Below are 21,590 nucleotides of genomic sequence, written 5' to 3'. Positions count from 1 at the left end.
AACGACGTACCCCATTGTCACACTGTATTGTCATTACGGATTTTTAGGCATTAACAGCGGACCGATGTCGATGAACCTGATTATCCGAGTGTCCGGATGTGGGGAAGCAGGCGGAGGGAGTTTAGATTGTGGCCCAGAGAACCTGGAGGAGCGATATCAGCAACTAGTGCCACTGGGCCCCATTGGGCTTAACAAAGAATAGCTTCGTTGGCTTGGACCCTGTATCCGGTAGTCCTCTCCTCTTTTGCACCGATGGTGTTCGCATTTTCTACCGCATACGCAGTGCAGTAAAAGTAATGAAATGTTCATGTAAGCGAAATACCCGAGGAAGAACGAAACAAATGACGTTTCGAAGATGACCTCTCTTTCGTGCGCGCCTTGCACGCAATTAGTAGCGTATTCAGCTAGTAAGGCACTGTAAATTTTGTGATAAAGAAAAGCAAGCGATTGGCAGATTTTACTCAGTTGCAACTTAAAGAAGTTACAATTGAACTTGTTGATACGCATGAGCACTGTGCTATGAATATTGAACTTGAATCAAACACTTTTGAGACGCGTCGATTTGAAATACCTGTCAGAATTGCCGTATGGTCTGCCTACAAGTTCATCGAGTATTACTCTTCATTCCAAGGAAACATGGACACGTTGTGAGCAGTGAGAAACACGACAAAAAAATAACCTATGATACACTTACACGCACATATATAAATGATAAAGAAAACCAATGCTACATATACGTAGTATAGTATGTAGTACCGATTTCAGGGATACACCTGCAATGTAGATATGCGAAGTGAAGAGCTTGCGTGTTGCACCTACGGATCGACAAATATATTGTTTCAGCCGCTATGTGTTGCATGATCGGCCCTCCGATCGCACGTTCCGACGTTTGCTCACCTCGAACTTCTCTATGTAGTCGTCCGGGTCTTCTTTTTACGTGACGGGTCAAGTCGTTTCATTAAATAATTAGCTCCGATAAACAGCTGTATTGGATCTTTTTTCATAGCGGCTGTCTGTTACTGTGCAAATAGTAGACTACGGTCGAGGCATTGGATTGCGGCAATGTAAACTTGTTTTTTTTACTTTGTTGTAGTTATTGAATTGCATACACTTTCAGCACTTCGAGCAGCTGGGTACATTATATTCATAAGGTATAAATCTGCTTTGTGTCAAAGCATTGAGAACGCTAACGAAGTATGAGACGATTGTTTTTACGAATGGTTTAAAATGGACGCCATGTTTAAGGTCCCGTTCGAATGAACCAAGTCCTACAGGAAGCCTTGCCAATCATCGAAATTGTCAGTCGTATAAAATAAGAACTGAAATAAAGATTTTTCATATTTATATACCCAGCACTCCAAAGAACATTGTTACAATTTAAACTAGACATGGCGATATTCTACCTGGAACAATATTTGCCGCCTAGTAAACTTAATCTTCGGGCGTTTCTGTGACCATCTTTTCAGGGGGCTCTCGAGGTCAGAGTGTACATCGTCACTTTTCCGATGGACACACTAAGAAAGCCGTCAAGAGCATGAACCTCACACGGAACAACGGCCATATCACTGCTCATCTAAAAGCTTCAATAGAATCTTAGTAATAATACTAGCGTACGCGGTATACGGACGATCAGCAACACTTGTAAAAAAAAAAGATCATAAAAAGCCAACCTGATCCATTGGATACAATGATAAGCCAAATGTGAAACTAACCGACATAAAGGTTTATTTGTTCATATATTATAAAAACATCAAAAGGACTAATGCCATCAACAGCTCCAACTGAACTAATAAACGAAAATAGCCTCCTTAATTATTTTTTTTTACAAAAATATAGGACGATAAGTCTCAACCAATATGGCAGAGCATGATTGGTCGATGAACTCACATGTTAAGCACTGTATTTTGGAGGAGTAATACGGCAAAATGCAATACGGCAAAACACATTGAGTTAGTACGGCAAAAGACTCACAAACGCAGTACCATAAAGTGATCGAGCGCGTCCGGGTGTCTCATACACGTAGGTGAACTTTCTGAAAAAGAAAAATTTATTTCTTACTTAAAAACTGCAGAGAGCAGGCGTACTCTGAACTGCTGTCCGTCAGATCTTCGTTGGGCTTATTGGTGCGGTCTACGGGACGCTGCTTGAAAATAAACGAGGTTCCATACTTAAGGTGGGTTGAAAAAGCGATGTGCCTGTAAGCCAAGTTTACCATCAAAGTGAGTACTACGGGATTATGATTGGTTAAAGTGGCGACAGCGACGGCGGCACACATCGCTCTTTGATGAGCAAAAGCGAATACTTTCTAGAATAACGAAGAGACCAGATCTTCGGGTTGATCAGAGGCTAAAATGGTTTCGATTGAAATACTTTTGTAGCTTATTGTGAGTGGCATCCAAGCAACAACCCCCTATTCAATATTTGCTGCCCCCTATTCAATATCCCGCTGCTAATCGTAGGAATAAGAGCTAGAAATAAATCGAACGGTTGCGAACGTCCTCGACCTCAATTCTATTGCATCAGAAGAGGAGGGGATTTCATATTCAAGCTTGTGTCGGTCGTTTTCTTTTGGAAACAGCCTTTTTTCCTGATCTCATCGGTTTATGGCAAATGGACGATGGATTTGAGTTTTGGGTAGGGACTTGAACTGTTTATCGGTAAGTAATAAAAAGAGAACTTATGATTTTACTTTATGATATATCTATGTTTTCACGACGATTGGACTTTATTAGTTGCGGCTAGATTCAACATATCTTCGGTGTATTCGAATGCTATAAGAGGCTCATGTGAAACCTATGAAGTGAATGAGCTTCAACAACGGTACCCAGTACATCTAGTAGGTAAACTATAAATGTAAGTACTTTATCACTTCAACTTGTCATTGTGAGGATATTTTTCCTAGATTTTTTTTAGGCATTTGGAGTTTAATCGCAGGCGTATTAAAACATGACGTAACGAAAAATATATATCCATGCATTATGACCATATATTATGTGTTTACCGGACTTCGACTGTACCGCTAAATGTGCGTACTATAAATCTGAAGATGAATAACTTTATCTAATTCTAGATGGCACCATGGGCACCAAATTCCTACAATAACAGGATCGTAATGTTTTCGCTTGAGAAGATGGACACCTTTTTCAGCGTCCTATCCAGGCACATTGTCTGCCAGATGAGCTGTTCCCAGTTACAAAAAAAAAAAAAGCATTTATTTAAATAACAAGACATAGTAGTTTTCCATATCGAAGACTATACTATATCCATAGCCAACCTGCCCTATAAGAAATTCCTCTCCATTTATCTGACGAGCGTAGATCATACTAGCAACAATTCGTTCATGACAAAGCTACAAAAAACCGGGAAGCGAATGGTGACAGCAAGAAGCACCTGTATAGCACAAACCCAATTCGAACTGCTGGTGCTGCTGCCACTGTCACGGCAATCGTGCCCCCAGCAACACTGTTCCCGGCCTTTTTTGTTAATACTTGCCAGGGAAGTACCACTATTTTACCATCTACATTGCTATATCTACGCGGCGTCACAGCCTATACTGATCTTCGTATATCTTACGCGCTGTAACTGTCTTCGCGAGCCCTGTCGAGCATCTGCTTACGACAAGATACGCCACAAGATCGCCAGACTACAAAAACCAGTGCAGATTTCCTGGCCGTCTGCCAGACAGACATTGAGTCCTACTCAGACAGCGTCCATATACACTCTTTTTTGTGGGATATCGTTGCGGCACATCTTCCTAGCGATCAGCAAAGCACCGGGAAGCATAGGGAAGAGGCAGTTTTGAACCTCGATTCCGCTTTTCGGAGTCTCGAATCTTTGGGGTTCTTGACTAAGAGCTACTAGATTTAAAACGCTACGAAGCGTGCCCCAATTGAATAAACCGCGCGTTACTCGCTCTGTGGAATGACCACGTGGGAACCTGCGGCAGCTTCGGGGTATGCCAGCGCTGGCATCGGGTGGGACGCCGCTTCCTTCTCGCTTACTCTTACCTTCAATGTTCTTTTTTTTTCTCATAAAGACGATAGAAAGCTCTTGGACATTCTGACAACTGGAGGGAGAGTGTAGGTCATGCGGCCTACCCTCGGTGGTGACGTTGATCGGACTTACGGCGATAGCGGTTGCGACAGTTACCGTCATTCAACTTTCTACGAATTTTTATAAACACCCCCTTCTCTTCCCCATTACGACGACGATCAGTGGTTGAATATAATAGAAAGTAGAAAATGGCTTAATGTTCTTTGCATTGACAAAACCGTGAGTCTGTCATTGTTCGGATATAGAGTTGTTGTTTGTTCAGAAGAGTGGAAGTAGGAGGTAATCATTATCGTTACTGTTGCATAAGGAAACTTGTAGCAAAGAGCACATGTAATAGCATATCTGCTTAGCTTCAAATAGGTACCAGGTTTTCATTGCTAAAACTATCGTTATGTTACTATTGAATACGAGTACTCGAGGCATTTATTACTATATCTTGATGCTGTTCCAACTAATTCTGGACAAGCACTAATCTGAGGCTGGCGGATCTTATCCTAATCTTAACTTATCCTAAATATCCCCTTGAAAGCTATCTGCCTTAAGCCTATACTAGCCTCACTGCTTCGAGTTCATCACCTTAAATACTATCCGCATTCAAATATTACATGTAACAGTACATCGAAGCACAACAGCAATAACGGCGCCACTAGCCCCTGCCCGATAGCACGCTATTGGACTATCAGCACGCGCCGATCAATGGAATACCATTTGGACTAGCGCGCACAAAAAGGCAGTGCCAGATTTTTACGAAGTAGTCCAGTGTCGACTATAGCAGAAGCTTCTTTTCATTGTGAATGTCAGCGTCTATGCCTATTTGTGCCTGCTGCTCTGTCTATGTCTCAAAGGAAGCAACTGAACCCTGGCTATTGAGAGCAAGTCGCTCTCTACCAGCTTTGCCAGCTGTTTCCGCGAATGGTCGCTCCGAGTCACAGTGAGTACGGCGCTCGTCGTGCTCGCTGCTTGGGTACAGGCAGGTCCAGGCAGTGAGAAATTGGTTGTCTTACGGGTGCAGCGATCCCGCAGTCTTAAGCCACCTCAAAAGAAGCGCCGTGGCGAAAAGGTTCAATCGAGAACACCAGTTTGATCTGAGGCCTACTCTAATAGAGGCTACACGTTCGTTTATACAAATGACGCGGCCTGTTCGCAGGCGCTCGCCAGGCGCGTGGCTAAGCCTAACGCTTGTCTTGTTCATCTCCTTTTCGTCCTAGTCGAGTAGGTTTCTAAAATAACACTCAAGTGACTATGGCTCATCCGTTCTCCACAGCGACTCCGCGGAAGAAACTCTATGGCTACGATAGTGAGAGATATTGGGAGAAAACAGTAGTTCTTGTAAAGAGGTTCAGACCGGCTTTGGCTCCTGAACGGGGTAAAGAAAGCAGCGTCCGCCTTGCCTATAGGCAGACCTTAGAACTGATAACAAACTGAATGATATATCATCGTTGACTAGCATTTAATCGGCTATAGGCAGGTTACCTATCGTTTTTCCTTCGTGCCATATAATTCAAACACTAACGATTAGTCCAGGGGTAAGTTGCGCATATACTGGAAGAGTATCCAGCGGTTAGAACGATTCGCAAAACCGAGTGCGGAAGAACTCATACAAATCATTCTGCCACAATCCGAACCTCCAGCCAGCCCAGTTTATGTCGCGTGTTGCCACTGCTACTATTCGAGTTCAATAATAACTTCCTACCTCTACGTCCTCGGCAAGCGGACATGGGCGGCGATAGGCAAGAGATATCCCGCTCATTGTCCAGATACTACGTCTGCAAGCTCTCGTGACGACGATTCGAGGACTGCAACCTGCTACAGGTAGAAGCCCACCTTCGTCGAATGGCAAAAGGCAAAGTCTTTCAATATGCATATGATACGTTTTTGTTGCCTAATTAGAAGATATGACAATTATTATACGAAGTTAAGTTGACGCAAGACGACGAATTTTGTAATTGAGCGCCTAAGTAGCGGCTTAGCCACCAAGGTTCTATCACAGACTGAATGGTTATAGTTCCTATAAGTCGTGTTTCAAATAAATATTATATAATAGACTAACGAAAAACGAAAAAAATCTAGAGAAACGTGTTAGTATCAACAGAAAGTCACGATGACGATTGAATAATGTAAGACCTTTTCGTGAACCTGAAAAAAGCTCAACTAAATGGAATTTAAGTAGACTTTTTTTACGCAGTAATTAAAAAAGAATTTCAGCTGCCTAATACCATATGAGATGAGTTCAGACTCTGAAGTGAGTACTGTTAATACAAGTCCATTGATTCAGCTTCACGTAAATTGCTGAGATTGATTGATGACGTTAATTTTCCCGAGGTCATTATTATGGCAATTACTAGCTCACTGTTTTCGAACGTATTGCAATAAATAGAAATAATGGCAAAATCTACTGAAATCAATGGACAGATTTTATACCTCTGTGATGGCTACATCTCTGTATCTAATTTAGTTTACTGACTTCTACCGGTCTTTAAAGACTAAATGCTGATAGATTATTTCACCTTCAAGAACCTAATGAATACCACTCTTTTTTTTTCTTATCCAACATCATTTATTTCTTTTCAGTATCGCCAGACAGAAGCTGCTTCACTTCGGAAACTGTTCTACAATCTAAAACGTGGCGATACAGTTTAGCTGATAGCATCCAATGGGGGTCAGGCCAAACAGCGCAGACCAAGCTGATCGGTCAACTTCTTCGTGCCACCGCTGTGGTTCTTGACCCGACAGACATCCCTCTGCCATGTTGTGAAGCCTTGCGCCTTATGTTTCATGTGGCCTCCTAGACGGGCAACCTAGAACTTCTGGAGGCACTGTGATTCTGTTCCTCTATCCACAACCCCCCTGTGGTCCGCTTTTTATCGTTGAGCTAGCAACGAAAGCTAAAGGTCTCTAAGAATAGTTATTCGCTAAACCATTTCTGACTACGACAAGCAACCAAGTCATCTTCTCCCAGCGTCTCGTATTGGGCGCGTATATACAAGTAGCACGAGCCAGAAGTTCATTGTTCTCTAGCCACGCGACTCGCGAATGAATGGGCCAGCCCGAATACTCGTCTGCACACAAACACACACCGACAACAATAGAAATACATGGCCGTATGCGCACAGTAGCCGAAATACTGTTTTCAGCTTTGTAAGCCATGGTATACAGTCCTTCCGCCAGGGGTCAGCTGAGGTCAGGGGCCCAGGTGCACTGCACTTGCCCATTAAGTACTATAGCAACGCTAGGTGAATTCGCACGATAGCGTGGGTCGTAGTCAGCCGTTAGATATTTGTCAAGAAACCGTGCGCATTTCCATAAGTGATGAGTGTGCTATTGAGGATTTCTATGTAACGAGTTTCTTCTAAAGGTTACGAAGAAAGTATCATAGATTTATCGTTCTCAAGCCGGGAATTAACCAGGAGAATAAAGAGCGACACAGATAATTCTGGCCGTCGCGTCCTGTGTCATAGGAAGCCATCATGCTATCCATAGTTACGGCATAACCCTCCAATAGGCTTCTTCGAAACGGAACATTATTTCAGCTAGCAGACTCTCATCGATTCTCGAAAATCGAAAATCATCGATTATCGTAAAGAGCTCGATAAAGGGTGCGCAGGTCCACCTACGAAATCGCTGTGCATCACCCGACACTAACGTCTCCTGCGACCGCAATTCAATCAAAATATTGTCCATCGGCGTCTACGTCAAAAATGCCATTGCCGCAGGATCATGACCTGTCAGCTGATTCGCTCGAAGCAACAGCTGGTTCCATTGTTCCACAGGCGGAGGATGCGGCGGGTCTGCGGTTTCCGCATCTGCTCTGTTACGCAGGTTAAGTAATAATTTTTGCAAGAGTTGAACATAAAGACGGAACTTATGGGATAACGCGCGCAGATTAGAGAAGGCCCACAGAATTGAATACTGTGGATGGTGGCAGCGCAAGCTGCAAGAAGTAGTTATAACGGTTGGATTTAACGGTTCCCTGTCTGGATTATTGGGCACTACAGCACATATTATAGGGCATGGAATGGTTCAAAAGAACGTGCTTCTATTTATAATCGAGTGCCAGTCATGTTCTGGGATGACGCTGATAGCGTTTACATAATAGATTTGTTAATACGTTCTGATGTATAATACTGTGCTAAAGTGCCCGTTCCTTGCCAGCTTTTTACTGACTGCACGGAAATGGATATGAATGGATGGATTTTTCAAAACCTATGCCAAATGGTTGAAAACTAGAAGTTCGCAAACGACCTGTATGTTCGATTAAGAGTGCCAATCACTTCGAACGTCTAACTAGTTCTAAAGATAGCGAGGAAGCCCACAGAGGGCAAAACTCCTCATCGCAATAATCCTCACTGTGTAATCTTATCACGCCCATAATTTTCGACCGATGACCTTTGTTGAATATAAGGTCCAATTTGGCCGATGGACTGTCTACCCTGTACGCATGGTTATGCTGTATCCTGGACAGCCACCCGTAACATATTACATCTTCTTTTATAAGTTTTATCGAAAACTTGCTAAACTTTATACTCACAAGTGTTTGATCCAGTCTGTTTAAGCGTCTCAAGCTTTTGGTCAACTAGTTGGCTTGCACCTTTGTGGTAGCCAAATATTTTGCTTCCTATAATGTAGAGGCTGATGAAGTTCATACAGACGCATGGAGGGATAACAGAGGCCGTCATAAAGTCCATGAAATCGGTCACCGAGGCTCTGTGAAGGTGATCAACTCAATACATCGACAGCAATAAGCAACTCACTCCACGAGACCGAAGGCCGCGAACATGGTTAGAGGCGTGGCGTTCTTCAAATGATCGGCATACACTCAATACATATCGGTTAGGCGACCATCAAGTTGATTTTGAAATAACCATTCATCATAATATCCACACCCAACCTGAAACCTGGCACAACAAAAAATCGCTTTCGAACATGACCATGATAAACATTAACAACCAGAGAAAATAACAGGTTAGGGTTATGGCTATTAGAAAATGAACGGTCAATATTGAGACTACGGAAGATATAGTACGTGAGATACTACTGCGCAATGCTCTACAGATATGAATAAGTTTCAGCTATCTATGCCTAAAGGACAGTTTTCCAGTGATACCTAATCGTATAGCGTTCGATGCTCTGTATCATTATTTACTTGACATTTTTTGAAGTACAAACCAATTTGTTTTGTCATCATAGCGAACGGTCTTAGCGTTGAACATTGCTCCATTGTATAGCGTCCCAATGTACCGATAGTATACTCATTCTACTTCCTCTAACAGATTCTCCAGCAGTCGCGCGCGCTTCATCTCTTAGACCTTTCGAACAACTACCAGGTCTTTAGTAGACTGAAAAGCCTTTCTTAGCGAATTAGGACCTAGTGCTCGCAGCGAGGTCGTCTCTCTAGGCATACTCGACATGCTAACGCTGAATACAGCTGCAAAGTAATACTTTTGCCGTTGAAGGCAACAAACCTCTCATGCCATATACATGGAAGGGCGCGTCCTTTAAAGGCAAGACGACAGCTTGTACGATCGTCGTTTCGTGCTGTTCTATATGCGAGGCCAAGGTCCTACTGCCTGCTGTCTGACGCTCACGTGAACACAGCCCATGGCGTGCTTTATGGACATACGGACGAATGTCGGCTGAAGTCGGGATGCTCAGTGACTTCCGACGTTTGGTTGACGGGTGTGTCGAATGAATAAACGAACCTCAAAAACTGAAGCGGCAGACCGAAAAGGAATCGGAGACCTGTAAAAGAAACCAACGATTGAATCAGAACCGTATTCATGTTTGTGGGCCGCTGCTACTACGATAGGTATAAAATATACGCTTAATGTACAGACACTGTAGGATACAGCTGAGGAAATCATACGACCGCAGTGGACTATGGCTGAAAGCTTGTGTAACAGGGCTGGCTTCATAATCATGCTTCGCTGGCCTTTGGGGGCTGCGGAGAAAAATAGATTCAAGCAGAAATTACGGGAAAAACATCGCCTTCAACGTTCATATCTGTCAGATAAACAATGGAAACTCTAGGTGAACATATTACTTGTGCTGTTAATGAAGCATTTAGTGCAGTCAACATTTTACAAATAGTCGTCATTGTTCGGTAGTAAACATTATAATTTTGATAGCACAGTATTACTGATTAGTGTCAACAAACTTGGCTAAGTAATAAATGATCCTAGATGAAGTGACTCACGACAATTTTCAGGATTTCATCGTAAAAGTCACTGTCGGCCTGGTCGGCCAAGCGTTTGGTAGAAACAGACCACGGGGTTGCCGCTTAAAGGCCCGTCAACTTGTCTAAATCAAGAAGTTTAGTTGTAAACGTTATCGTGTTGGATGAATCTGGAACTGGAAAGTTCATCGTTATGCCTAAAATTTTAGCTATTGATACACAAGTTTTCGCCTATCTGGCGAAGAATCCTTATTTCGCAAGTAAGCTTAAGAGCAAAACGTCTTAGGGAAAAAAATGGCACAAAATCATACTATACTAAGTAGTACATGATTTCCCTAGGCCGTATCTAGGTTAGGTGTGGGGTAGAGCTGTTTAAGTCAGCGAGAATGTGGATGTACGATTTTTGGACGAAATATCGTCGTCGATTTTAAATAGTTGGAGGGTAAAAATGGTTAGGAGGCGTCGTTCGTCTAGCCTTTATCAAAGGACAAACATTTTCTATTTCGCTAGATGATCGTTGCTGGTTCATACAGCCTCACCGTTGGTCTACATAATTCCACTCTGTAGAGCTTTATGAGCCAATAAAAAAATGTATGTTTAATTAGTTCTGTTTGGAAAGTGAATAAGTGACCGTGGTTCCATTTGTAGAAACTGTCTGATAGAGAGGCATCTTTTGGGGCAACGGTTATTTCCAGCGGTCGCACACAAACGACATTTTCACTATACAAAAGCATTAGGTTCAAAGTCGCATATGTAACTGTCATTATCAATACATCCATCCATCATCCTGCTTGTATAGTGACATTTTTTTCGTTAACTACATGCCAGTCATCGCACTTGATTCTAATTTGACCTTCATTTGACATTTGATTTTTGTTAACATCCGCCAAATCATTTCTACGAAAATGTCAACTCGCTCCCTTATTTTCGCCCCCTCCTGCTGGATCTGCCAATTCTCAGGCCCCATATTTCGATGCGATGGACGGGAACGAGGTGGAGATTATAGCTTCTCTACATTTCTAGCAGATTTTCGCTTTTCACTGCGTGGCGGCGTACTCGACGGTGGCACGTAGCCAGCCGTTCGTTACGTCAGTACACACAGCTCTCCATCGAGACCCAGAATAGAAGGCCAGCTGCTGCCGTTATTGTTGTTACTGTCATCCCTGGCAGCGTCGGAGGAAACCCGGGCGACACGCGAAGCAGACAACCGCCCGTGGTCCCGTTTCACAATTGTGTGAGGCCTCGATACGTAAATAGCGATGCGCGCGGTTGTCGGCAGCGTCGTGAGGTCGAGGCAGGCGCCAACGCTGTCAGGCTCATGCTACGCCTATGGACCAAACTGTACCCTCTTAGCCGTGTTAAAGTACTGCTATCTCGACTTTGAGGCGAAGCTCGAACTTCTATTCGACTTCGAGCAAGACTCACACGAGGACCTTGGCGTTCTTCTGCTTAATGGCTAATTCTACGTGGTGAGGTGCCAAAGTATTTTCGATGGGCGATGGCCCACGAAATGCCTAGCACATGCCTGCCTGCCTGCCGGCCGTTATGTCTGCACAAACATTCTACATTAAATTCGAAGCGGTGCTAGTTCCCAGAGCTGACACTAGCTCGATGGACTTCGAACTACGCAAGTGTACTATAATGTGGCTACTATGATGAGTTTGTAGTGCGTGCTGTTGTTATTATAGTGACGTAGGCATTTTCTTCGACTTTTACCTTACAGTAGGACCGCTCAGCTGCTTCTTTATCACTAGGTCTGAGCTCTCTGGTTTTGTTTTGCTTGCGTCTCTATATATGTATTCGTAGTCGATGAACCCACCATCAGGCTCTTCCAGTACCGCTGGTTGTACGCGTCTGTCGTGTGCCTTGTCCCTCTGCCGGCCTGCCAGCTTGGCGTCTGACTGTCTGTGGCGTCGTTTGGTAGCTCTGTGTATGACCTTATGGATGTGTGCTCCCCTATGTGTGTAGGTGGCAGATGGTCGAACTGAACCAGCCGCGGCTGAAACACACGAAAGCACCGCTATATCGGTGCACGACTACATCCAGTTTCGGTTTAAGCAGTGGAGCCGCACATCGTCTGTGCGCGCTCACATGTCATACACATACATCCTGTGGAGCGAGCGACTCAGCATCAACAAGCGACCAAAAACGAACACGAGGCACGAGTCCGACTCTCCGACCTGGGCTCGGGCTGGTGTCGTATAATTGTTTGGGGCTCTGCTGGTCCGTTGTATGTACCTGCTGCCTCTATACTGGGCCGCTTTTTCTAATTTTCATCGTCGTACTCTTCTTAAATATGATCGTACGCGCTCGATGATCAGACGGACAGCAATATCAGAAACGGACATTCAAGACGTATATATACGTGAGGTGTATCCCTTTTCCTTGTCGCGCTATATGTGTTGATGGTACGGTACAGATAAGATATGATGTTAGAGACAACAAATCCATCGATTTTAACTGCTATAGCCAAGATCAAATGGTTTGTAAGTTACGGTCGATGGCCGCCGTTGCAGTCGTTGGTTTTCCTCTATTTCTACACAGGACAGTGACTCGAAGTTCTCAACTACGTCTGGCTCAGCTACAAACAGTCAGTCAGCCACCTCTTCCCAACACAGACACACAAGTACAGACGAAAGAGCCGCTAGGTAAGATGCTCTCCTTTTAGTCCTGTTTTTCGGCTGAAGTGCAGCGGAAGAGAACAGCCTGACGGCAGGTTTCATTGTGCTAGGAACTCGGCTTGACCTCACTTCGGCCAACTTCACTTCTCTATAATCATCCCTCTATTATCTCTTTTTCTCTGTGTCGTTTTGGGTGTACTTGAACACTGAAGCACGAGACGATTCACGCTGGTCTTCTTGATCTTCACTCAGCTTGTCTTCATCTTCATTCCTAACCCCCGTTCCGCTACCTCTTATGGTTTCACTCCGTAGGGGAAGCTCAATCAGACGCGTGTTCTCAACCACGTGGCAGAAACGATACCGTGCACCGTGTTGATGAACTCTTTCTCTACTCTGGCCTCCATCGAAAAACCAAGAGTATTCACAAGAACGGTGATTCAAGGCTACCGAACAGCGAGGCAAAGCTCAACAGCCGACCATATAAATTTATACGCTGGACTATTGTGGCCTATGTATTCAGTTGAAGTGCGCGGTGTGCATTCGTCAACGGCGCGCCCTGTTAGAGGCAACAGTAGCGGGTTGTGATCCAGTTTGAAGCTGGTAATATTCTCTGTGTGAATGTGTGTACGCTATCGCTTTGATCGACAGCCAATTGTTCGTATTGTAAAATGTACACTCGACGCACAAATCCTTCAGTTTATCGCAAATCAGCTATAGGCGAAGGGCCCACGTTTGGTGCGAATTAGCTCAAGGACATGAAAAAGAGAAGCGTTTTACGGGTCAGGCTAGTGATCAGTACGGTTCAGATGGTATTGCGCTCATTCATGTAGTAGCAACAGCTGTCTGTAACAAGTGAGACGCAATATAGTGAGCCCGGAGCAAACAGTCTGACGTACAGTCTTGCTTGTACCATTGTACCGCTAATCTGGGCGGAAGCTGCCGGGTAACGATAGCGAATCTTCGCCGACACAGAAAAGGCGTCACGCGAATACCAGTCCCTCGGGATCTCCATGACGCCTGGTGTCTATTTGCAGCAGTAGACATGCGATGTTGGCAGTAGCCCGCTTTGAATTGGCTGTCCAAAGTGTTACGTTTTGATTCTGTATTTTTGAAGCCATTTTGCCCGGGTTTAGCCAGCCTCCGAAATAGGCCGCTCGAGCCATAGCTAAATGAATAAGAGAAAATAGATTTAGTGTTTGGTGCAGATACCAAGATCTGTTTTTTGATCGGTGTTTCTGCTCTGTAACGGGACTTCTGATAGGGATGTCGAAAGCCAGATGGAAAACGAGCTACGCCGTGGCCCGGCGATGTATGCATTAATACTAAAGAACGCATGCAGTTTCAGCCCAGAAAACCTGAAGCAGGATAGTTATGAACATAATGACGAACCTAGATGCTGCCGAAGAATGAACATTGGAGAAGGGTTCCGTTGACATACTCAGACTCGTTTTTGTTGGTATAGGAAGAGTTTATAGAGGAATCGTACCCCGTACATTTACGACGTTTACAAATGCATATTGCTGAAGGGCAAAATGGTATTTTATAATATATAAGTCTTCTACAACAAGACAAAAAATCTGTTTCCTTTGCTTATATTCTGGTTGTCACCAACGTCTAAGGGTGGCAGAGAAAAACATTGCAAATTCAGTGAATATGATGCCTCGGGCTGATCTATTTATTCTGTTGACTCGAACCATTGAATACCCCAATTTATCGCTCCTACACAGTTCTAGTTACTACTGTTAAGTTTGCGACTGGACACATTTTTTTTTTATAGGAACACTCAATCTAATCTGCGGCTTCGTTCATTTTTACTTTGTAAGGTAGGATAACCATTCTGTAAAAAGCAAACGTCAACATCTGGCTGCCCATCTTTGATGAATATCTAGTTTCTTCAACGACTTTTTACCCCTCAAACTGAGCTTTAATCCTTTTCCGCCCACGTTCCGCTCAAGTTACCTTTTAATCCTCTTCACTGAATTCGATCCTCAATCAGCGAGGTGTATCGATGGGTTTCCTTCCCTGCGCAACAACAGCAATATCTAGCCTCGGTCCAGCCCAGTCCCGCTAACTTCGTTTTTCATTTTTCTCATTCTCCGACAAACCTATGATGCACAAACGTACCAGGAAACGTACTCATTATATGTTTGGTGCAATAACGGTTAGCTCCAAAGGTACACCAGCGCCGGCAGCGAGAACAAATGCGAGTACTGCATGAGAAGAACAAGTACGACGCGACTGCGTATCTCAACAGTACCTTGCGTTGCTGCCAGAGGCCGTGTAGTGTTCTCCAAAGTGGTATGTAGGGGGTGACAAAGCACGAAACAATGGAGGAGCAAGAGAGTACCATGTCCAACGTTAGGGTCTAGAGCTAATGCTTCGACAAATTGGGGAGGGGGGACTCCAACGGTCGTCGGTGCTCATTTGCGCCGCCCACCAGTTCAGAACTAGGATGTTTCTTTCCCACCTTTTTCTTATGTACTGCGGTAATTATTAACTGCCGTCATCATTTTATTATATTTATATTATTTATTTTATATTTATTAACTATTATCCCGATGGCCGGTGCCCCGTCCTATACTTGGCTCGGTAATATCTGTAGTTAATAGGTTATTCGTAGGTCACTGAATGCTGTTTCGAGATGTTTGTTCTGGCGACTGTAGAAGAATCGATAGATTACCAATTCAGGTGATTTAGGTTATCGTAAAAATTACCATTTGAAGATACTTCTGACTGTAGACGTGTTGTTGTTCTCCTTTTAAAGCAGCTAATCAAAAAACAATGATGCTGCTTGTCATTTCCGGTAGTATGATTACTACAAAGGACTCGATGTGTCAATGCTCAGAAGTGAATTACTTGGGGGATCTGAAAGCGTCTTCTCTACTACATTTTTTGTCGTCCTCCTTATTTACATGATTAAGTGCCTTCTGAGCCATGTTCGGGTCCACTATTACAATATTACATAAAAAAAAAAAAAAAAAAACATTTTTTCAGATTTTATACCGTTCTCTTGTCAAGCGTATGCAATGTGTTGAATTGGACGTCACAGAACGTTAACAATATTATGTAACCTTTTAGTTTACGAAAGCCACGAGTAAGTAGAGCGTTTGTCCTTTTGATCGCGACTCCAGACTACCGATTCTACCGGTTTTCAGGCTTCTTCATTTCAGGTTTCAGGCACATACTACATAACAGGACACCGTACTTCTTTCGCTTAACGGACAGTACCTCTTATTACATAGAACGGCTGTTAGATAACAGTGCGTTCAACCATAAAATCGTAGTGGCGTTGTCCAGCAGACTAACTAAATGTATCACTCTGAGTGGGTTACCATAATAACTATGAATAGGCCATTGCTGATTCAGGCCTCATTATTGCCAAAGAGCTATTATGGCATACGGTTACCGTCAAATTTCACAGCTCTGTTGAGTAAAAGCCTACATGAAGCCAGGAAAACCCGTCTGAAGCTCTGAGAAACGATGTTCATAGAGAATGCAGCAAATACTATAAAAAACGAAATACATGTACAATGAAATTTTATTTCATCAATTATATGGTAGCCGCGAAGGCGAACGTAGCCTGTACTTTCGATTGAACTTTTCAATTGTGTATTGCCGTATTGCATTGTTTCGGCCAGCTGAGACCGTCAAAAGCGAAACGAACCGTGGTTGCGCTCGATTTCAAGCCCAGATCACTTCTTAATAATAATAATAAACTTAATAAACTTAATAATAATAACTAAATAAGTTAGCACTGTGCCATCACAGGTGTATCGTTACTTTTTATTTTGCTTATTATATGTAAACGTTGCACAAGCAACACCGTAACGATAGCCATTGACCCTCTGATACGAATCCTTCTATTTAAACGCCATGCGGCTACCTGATAATCGAATTGTCATATGCAGTTGCCTTTACCTAGGCTTTGCTCGCCCCGCTGGCTATTTCGGAGTAGTCCTGTTTGTCGCCCGAACTAGTAAACGACCCTATGCATCTTTCAATGTATCAATAATGGTAGATACACGTTAGTTGATGTAAACAACAAATCTTTATACAAACAAATCGCTCTACCTTTAAGTCATAATACCACTTTACAGGGCCAGCAAAAAACAAGTCTAGATCGAGCCCGTTAACATCCGTGTTTGTGAAATCTCGTCTGATAGTGAACGGACGGAGATCATCAGCTAGCTTAACGTTTATCGTCAGCGTCCCGGAAGGCAAGACATCTATGGAGACATCTGCTGCGAACACATAAAACACAGGGAATGTGAAGTTGTTCTACGGTGAGCCAAGAGCAGTATACGTGGTACATTGGCGGACATGTAGTAACTCGAGGGAAAGCTCTGGAAAACAGCTAACGACTGGTCAGAGAGTCTATCGGGACTTCTAAGGAGCTTTACCCGATTAACTGTTAGTGCCAATGAAATTCTCGGTCATTTCATCACCCCACATTGTAATAATAGTCAATTATGTTATAAACACAATTAGTAGTAGACGCCATTTCAATCCGTAGCTCGGATCGATATACGCAGGAGCAAATAACAGTAATTAATGTTTTAGTAGGGTACAGCTTATATAATCTAAAGTGAAATGCCGGCACTCGTTCTGCCGTAAAGAAACTCAGGCTTCGTTCTATCTCCGCTATCCACAAACGCTGCACTCACAGTTCGCCTACCGTCACCCCAGCCGAACGAGTAGTGACCCCTTTTTCTGTACCAATCTAGCGCTCGCCTTATCAGAAAGAGGTACCACTGGGTTCGCGGTCGAGCATCAACCCAATCGCCGATAACTTTATTGGCATAAACGAAACCCACTAAGTCACGTGTCAACCCACGAACCAGCCGGCCAATTGACCTACCGAAAAAGACCTTCTGTCACACTGCTTCGGTATTCGATGCGAAGAAACGTCGAGATGGATGACCAGACAGCGCCACAGATCAGACGCGCGCATCGATGAACCTTACTACTGAAGCAAATTTGATTCAAGATGATGCGCCGTTCAGATCAGTACAGTTCGCTCGCCACTGACTAATGCAGCCGCCACTAGTGTATCTGGTGCTCAGAGGGGACCGTAGAGGGTGACATCGAGCGCATCGTGGCTGGACGTCCGGACAGGATTTATGGGCCTGTGGAAGAACTTACAAAACCATTCATACGTTGTATAAGCTAGTAAAATTTTGTAGGAAAAGCTTACGTTTTAAAAAGATACCATTTTCTGATTCAAAATAATATCAAAACTTTAATTGAGAGTTGATTAGGGATGTGATAATACGCTGACAGAGCGTGACCCCCAATTCATTTAGACTCAATTACGATGACTATAATTAGAAAAAAAACTGATCTGTCGATTGGAAAACATCGATTGCAATTACTGCACAGCCTATTTCATACGTTTAGGCACATTAAGGCACACTCTTGTTTGTGATATAATATAGCTTTGGAACCCCTTTAAAGGACGAGTACGCCTTAGGCTGATCACATATTCTGTAATGGATATATTCTGATTAGTATTATATTGGGAAACCCGCTAAAACTAGCCAATCGTTCTGGGGACAGTGGGGTCGATTTAGACCCGTTCACCCAAATGAAGTAGTTTTTTGTTTGATGAGCTGAAAGCTTCTAATAGCTTTAATCTATTCTTCAATCCAATCTCTAATCCATTCTTCAGGTGGAGAATGCACAAAAGGCAATAATTTATAAATTACATTCGTTACTCTATTTAGCTAATGGCTAATTTGTTTTATTCGGCTGTTTAGAATCCACATAATATTGACTTAAACGTGTTTGTCTGTATAACCCTACATTTTCTATATATATATATATATATATATAGGCTAATTAAAAGAAAGAAACACAGTCCTTCATGCCATTATAGGGATGAGAGTTGTCCCCATGTAAATACGGCAATAATATTGAATACCGTCTATCGATTTCCTACGCGCGTTTCATTGTTGTCTGACAGTTGCTGCAAGAAATACCCGTCGTTGCTCCTTCAAATAAAGCACGCCTACTATACAGTCGATTATCGGGCCTATTTGCATAGGCACAAACTCTTATACGTTATAGTGGCCTAGAGGAGAAAAATTGTCCTGTCATTTTGCCTGCTAGTTACGAAGGAGTTGCACATCATTCACCTATTGTGCTTATCGTCTGCGTTAGATCTATGCTGCTATGTAAATCGACTCGTCTAGTCAAGCAATGCACATACGCGTATTGCACTATTTCTTGTTAACTCTATATTATGCACATATATAGTCCTGTTAGCATGCTCATCAATTTCTCTCGAAAGGAGCAGAAAGAAGAAGTACCATTACCTTTGTTATGCCTCTGTCTCGTACAGAGCTTAGTAGAGATTCGATAGTGTACGGCCATGTGTACAGGGATGTGCTGAAATGGCCTGTTAGTGCGGTTGTTACAGTTTAGCCTCAGCTGTTGCAACTGCGGTCGAGGACGCCGCCATGTGCACAGGCCCAAGTGGAGAAAGCGGACTGCTCACCATGACTTCAACCAGCTGCCAAGAAGGGTTACGAACCAGCGTCAAACGAAGACGATGAAGCAGCTGACGAAGTTTGTCGAGGTCGCGTGCCCTGCAGACTCACATTGGTACATAGTGAAGCGCGCCTTTGGCCTCACTACTTGGCACTCGACAGAGATATCGGGAATGCGCCAGGAGCTCCCTTTGAACGGTCTGGGCAGCTTTGAGGATTCGTTGTGTGTACCTACATGGAAGAAGTTCGAGGTCGTCCAGACGGCAGATGCTCCGAGTAGCACTACCGATGCCGGTAATGATGTCTGAGCAAGGTGACAAGAACGTTGAAGAACGGAGATAGGCTTCAGGTCGGCACTTTTGGATGTCCCTGAACTGCAAAATTGAAGCGGTGCGGCTCCTCGCTTGCGGATGACCAGTGCTGACCAGTTCGAGGCCCCGACAAAACGAAGATGCCGCATACGCACAGTTTGTGGCTCGAACGAACGTTATCAGTGATAATACATGTAGTTTTTTCCGTAGAAAGGCTGTCAAGCAACAACAACGGTCATTAGTTGTTGCACCTTAGAAAAAGTAAAAGTGGCCATGTTTTTTTTAAATATAATTTCTTAATTCTCAATTAATAACTTAAATTTAACATGTCCCAGAACTGCAAAACGAAGAAGTGGTGCGGATCCTCACCTACGGCTGCCCAGTAGGGCCAAACCTACATTGAGGCTAAGCACTAATAACTTTGCTCCTAATCTTAGGTTCGTGGAGGTTACATCACTTACTGGCTATACTGTTATTTATTTCGGTCATCTCCGCATTTAATGTATTGAATTAGTATTCAAAAAGCTCCATATGTTTACCGAAAGGATACCATGGTTCCATCTTTCCAATACACCTTTCACGAAAACAGATACTCAATGTAAATTGAAAAGAAACAACCTAATATTAAATACAAACAGGTTTCAGCAGGTCCGGACCCTTTCATTCTCATTGTTTGCGATGTCCCATACAAGCTTTACGATTCGACAGAAATCTCATACAACGGCGTATAAACCCACGCTTTGAATGCCTGCAATTGCTGTTCATTTTCGTTCTAGTCTTATGATACGTGTATTATTAGAAACTACTTGTATATATGTCGATGGCGTATTCAACGCCGCAATGTTGTTAGCAGTTTACAAAAAAGGAACATTTTTTTCCTAAACCTGTTTGATAGTTCTGATAGCCATTTTACTTACGCTTTATTTGAGCTAACACGTTTCAACAGTTTAGTATATCAAGTTCTTAAAGGCTTACTCGATCTTTTACGGCAAACCATTTGTCCTTGCTCATTTTTACTAGCATGCACATATGGCATTAACAATCGAGAACTAGAGAAAGCTTAGGAGCAAAAAAGGAAGCCTTACACGAATTTCTATAGTCTGGTTCACAGGTGGCCCCAAAAGCTTAGAAAGTCCATCACCATCATCGACCTCTATATGTATCATATATATTTCTAAGCGTTGTAAACGAAGTACCTGCGAAATCCACGACCTAAGGTCGGTGGCCACGCGCGGGCACACGTTTTCAAGGTCGTTTCTTTTCATTAAAATCTCTGTACAGATGTACGTGTTGTGAGCATATGCCTCTGTATCAGCCTCGAACTGCGCGGTTCATGCGGCCTGGCCGACAGCGGCTGGTTGAATTGCGATCCTTCTGCTGTTGCTTTCGGTGCTTGCCCTTGGCCTAGGTGAGAGTGCCTACCAATTTGCCTGCCTGTCCTTGTAGAGCTCAGCTGCTCGAAGATCTGCCTGTCCGTCTGTTTCGGAGGATGAACTGGCGAGTTGTAACCGTGAACGATCCTCGATCCCTGCAACCAGAGTTGTTGCACTACTGTTGCAAACGATCTGACAGTCTAATATTATGGAATATATAGTGACCTATACATGTAGGCTTCGATCTTCGCGTGTGGCTATAGGAGTGCGACCTTTGTATCTTTTACCGACATAGTCATGATCATTGTCATCAGCATCATGTGCGCTGTCCCGGTGCACCGCTAGCGCTCCGATGACATCTGGATGTCAGGTGGAGAAGACTGATTTGGTCGTGTGCCGACGCGCTTCGCCAGCGTAGCACTTCTTCGTCCAAGAAGCTCTGTCCTCGAAAGAAACGTTGGTTTCACCTCGGCCAGATATGGCCAGAGCTGGTCAAATCGGCCAGGATTGGTGCGCTCGATCTGCACACAGGCGGAGTCTAGACAACACGCCTATTAGAGCTGTGTATTGTT

The 21,590-nt window shown here is 43.6% G+C and overlaps 1 long non-coding RNA gene across 1 annotated transcript; it reads right to left on the bottom strand.

The window, feature by feature from the left end:
* Positions 1-1,702: 1,702 nt before the first annotated feature.
* LOC147757852 (uncharacterized) lies at positions 1,703-20,978 on the bottom strand. The gene is made up of 7 exons (XR_015320829.1): positions 20,842-20,978; positions 19,161-19,860; positions 17,705-17,972; positions 14,806-14,951; positions 9,220-9,792; positions 8,582-8,967; positions 1,703-2,195 (listed from the first exon to the last, which is right to left on the bottom strand). It is a non-coding gene; the product is annotated as an uncharacterized LOC147757852 (long non-coding RNA).
* Positions 20,979-21,590: the final 612 nt, after the last annotated feature.

This window comes from Varroa destructor, unplaced genomic scaffold, assembly GCF_002443255.2.
Source record: "Varroa destructor unplaced genomic scaffold, Vdes_3.0 BEIS01000002.1, whole genome shotgun sequence".
NCBI classification, from domain to species: domain Eukaryota; kingdom Metazoa; phylum Arthropoda; class Arachnida; order Mesostigmata; family Varroidae; genus Varroa; species Varroa destructor.
Note: the sequence above shows the minus strand (reverse complement) of the source record. Positions and strands in the feature narration are given on the sequence as shown.